The sequence below is a fragment of the Myotis brandtii genome, unplaced genomic scaffold, assembly GCF_000412655.1.
Source record: "Myotis brandtii unplaced genomic scaffold, ASM41265v1 scaffold8, whole genome shotgun sequence".
Taxonomy (NCBI): domain Eukaryota; kingdom Metazoa; phylum Chordata; class Mammalia; order Chiroptera; family Vespertilionidae; genus Myotis; species Myotis brandtii.
Genome location: NW_005371219.1, coordinates 10025139 through 10029108, shown reverse-complemented (window position 1 = coordinate 10029108; position 3970 = coordinate 10025139).

Here is a 3970-nt window from a genome sequence, read left to right as displayed (position 1 = left end):
CCATCTACAACCTAGGTATGTGCCCTGAGCAGGAATAGAACCCACAACCTTTTGGTGTATGGAATGACGTTCCCACCAACTGAGCCACCCAGCCAGGGCAGTCCCATTTTTAAAATATATATTTTTATTGATTTCAGAGAGAGCAAGAGAGCAGGAAAGAGATAGAAACATCAATGATGGGAGAGAATCATTGATTGGCTGCCTCCTCTGCGCCCCCTACTGGGGATGGAGCCTGTATCCTGGGCATGTGCCCTGACCAGGAATCAAACCATGACCTCCTGGTTTATAGGTCGACGCTCAACCACTGAGCCACACCGGCTGGGCGGCAGTCCCATTTTAAAGAAGAAATCATTTTCCTTGATCCTTCGTTTAACATTCTGTGATTTCAGGGAAGCACACAGGCTCTACTGTGGGGCACTCATTCCGGCGCTGGCCTACGATGGCTCTCCTAGCCTCACAGCTGCTCTTCGCTTCACCTTTGTTTTAATTTTAAGTTTTTTATATCTTCATTTTAGATAGAGAGGGAGAGAGATTGAAACATAGATTTGTTGTTTCACTTATTTATGCATTCACTTATTTATGCATTCATGGTTGATTCTTGTATGTGCCCTGACCAGGGATTGAACCCACAACCTTGGCAGATCAGGATGATGCTCTAACTAACTGAGCAACTTGGCCAGGGTCACCTTTGTTTGTAAGCCAACTTACTCGTCTTTCATCTTATTCTAGTCAAGTGCTCCTAACTATAACCTCCCTCTTTATTTCCACCTTGAGTCCACCCCTCTTTCAGTGTGGCCTCTCCTCTCACTGAAAGGTGAGAGAAACAAACATTTGCCCCACGTCTTCCTTCTGTTGTGTGAAAGCTACTCTTCCTCTTCCCTAAATGAAGAGGGTAGAGACCGCCGAGTTTCCGAATGTACACCTTTCCTTCTGCTCTCTTTCCCTATCACATACAGTCCACATTTTGCCTTCTGTTGGTTAGTTTCGTTTTAGTCCTTTTCCCACCAATGTACAATTAGGAAATGTTTTCTGGGTTCAGAAATAATCTGCCTTCCCGTGTTCTTCCCTGTGGCCTTTTCAGAAATTTAAATCCCTCTTTTCTCTGAATATTCACTTATAAAATAAAAACATAATTAGGAAGAAAAACAAATACTGGAAATCTATCTTGGTTTCCCCATACTTTATATGGAAATGATTATAATTCTTATTTATTAAGTTGGTGGATGTCAAACTCAATTCAATTTAAAAATGTATAAATGATTCGATAAAAACACAACTGCCTGTCTGAAGAGAGGGCTAAAAAAAAAAAAAGACATTTAGGTGTGATGATAACAGGTGGTCTGGTAAATACTGGGACCTCAGACATTGTGTGGGTCTTATAAAGTCCTCTGGGTGGCAGGTACAAGATCTTGTTTCCTAGAGACAGGGAGGAAGCTCAACTTGGATTCTTTAATGTATTTAGTTTTTGTTTTTCTTATTTAGGAAGTCAAAACACCGGCCTCATTTCAAAACGTCCACAGCCCCCTAGGATCTTCCCAAGGTTTAGGCCCTGAAGGTGTATGTCAAAAGTGTTGGGTGGTGAGCTATGTCACCAGAAGGAAGCCTTGTGCTATTTTGAAACTGATGCAACACACTGAAACATCATACACATATCATACCAATGACACACACGCTACATTGTAACATAGCATGTGTCATACATACATTCTCTCTCACTCACACATACTCGCTCTTCTTGTCCAGCGTTAGAAAAGGAAGGCTGCCAGGAAGCAGGGCCCAATGATTCGAGTTCAAAAGGCTGTTAACGTTTAAAAAGCAAGTGTCCCCCTAGTTCTCAGCCTGGCTTTGAGACATGTGGGAGCGCTTCAAAGCCGCGGTGCCCCTCTCGGAGAGCTCAGGCTTGCAGTTGGTCCCCAAATGTTTACCAGCATGAAGATGCCTAACTTACAGGAAGTGGGAAATGGGCGTGGGGGGTGATTTTTTAGGGAGTGGGGAGAAGAGGGTGGGGGGTGTTCTCTTGATGTGGTTAGTCTGTCATTGACCTTGTTTGGTTAAAGCAGGAGTTGAATTAGAAAATGAAAACACGTTTCATCTCAGGCACATTTCATCCCATCTTTTACTTTCCTTAGGAAAAAAAAAATAATCTTTCCCCCCCCAAGTGAAGTCAGGTCTCCAGATTTGGTATTCAATCTCCTTTCATTCTATAATAGTCTTCTCCTCCAGTCTTCTGCCCCTTACATTGGAGTTCCCAACCCACCCAAGGACTGGGCCGGGACCAGTAGCTGAAACTGAGTAGCAAGGTTTGGTTGGGCCGTTGTGATGATACCATCAAAGGGAACATATGGGGGTTTCAGAGAGCCAGCTATTTAGATCCTTCATGATTTGCTGCTATCAGGAACAGCCTTAATGAGAGAACTCTGCCTGAGAAGTGCTGATTAATAAAGGTAACTGAGGTTGGTTTTTTTCCTGGTGGAAAAAAACAGGGAGGAAAATAATATAGTGACTAAAAATGGGCCAAATTATTAGTTGGAAACAAACATTTTGAGACTTGAGATCTCAGACAGTGGCAACCTCAGATAGCCCTCTCTGCACAGCTGTACCAATGCCAGCGTCGTCCTGCTTTCGTCGTCATTCTAAATGTGATGCTTGGGCCTTCTTGAAGGGGTGAGTGAAGTTCAGAAGGTCACCCCCTTTCCTTCCCCTTTAACTATTTTGTGCTGGACAGTACCTAAATATGAACATGCTTTTTCTTATTATGCGGGAGGCTTCCTTTCCTTCATTACTTCTTCCTTTTTGGCATGTTTTATTTATATTATTGCCTATCCTTGACTGGTATAATTGCAATTTTTAAAAATGGTTTGGTTTAGGGGCGTGTGGTTGTTGTTGTTTTGGTATTATTTTAGACAAGAAGAAAAGATTTGAAGAATTTTATAATCCAACACTCTGTGTCTCCAAATTTACTTTCCTTAAGGTTCCACTCGTGCCTTTGCCAGCTCAGCTGGAACACCTGGAACTAATTTTAGGGTTGCCTGGCTAAGCCCCACACTGGTATTTGAAGTTTGCGTCCTCCTTAGACTCAAGCCCATTTCACCACCTCTGAAGGTGAGTGCAGGCTGATATTAATTAACAGTGAGTTGATTCACTGGCATCTTCCAGTCATTGAAGTAAATATTTGGCTTAAAATAGCCTCTTCCCACCTCAAATATCCAACTTTTTGCCTATTCCCTTACTCCATCCTGGTTGACTCACCAGGGCTTGCATGGTATATGTGGCCTAAGAGCAGAGTTGGATTCTGAAAGGGAAGTGAGGTCCTCTTGAACATCTGCAGGCGAGACTGTTTGAACAGCAGGCCGGCCTTCAGTATGACTACATTGTTTTTCTGTCCATTGTGGCGCTGACTCAGCATCAGTTAGTAAACCCTCTCAAGAAGGCTGGATTTCTCTTGTTTAATTATCATCTTGGAGCTTTCTGAGAACTCTTAGGAATTGCTCATTCCGTTTTAGACATCTGCCAACTAAAAGTCCTGTTTCCTCTTGGTGCTAGCGTCCCCTCTGGCACAGTGTGCAACAACACGCCACCAGGCTGTAAGCAGAGAGTGTGTTACTTATGTCCCCTAGTGGGAATTTAATTATTCTGTACTACAGAGGTTGTGGAAGGGTTTTCGACACAAAAAACATTTCAGGAATTGCTCATTCCGTTTTAGACATCTGCCAACTAAAAGTCCTGTTTCCTCTTGGTGCTAGCGTCCCCTCTGGCACAGTGTGCAACAACACGCCACCAGGCTGTAAGCAGAGAGTGTGTTACTTATGTCCCCTAGTGGGAATTTAATTATTCTGTACTACAGAGGTTGTGGAAGGGTTTTCGACACAAAAAACATTTCCTGGCACATAATCTTTGGCTTCCCCCCTCCCCCCCCCCACCACCCCCCCCCCCCAACCTCCCCAAAAACACACCCCAAACAAAAAAAAAA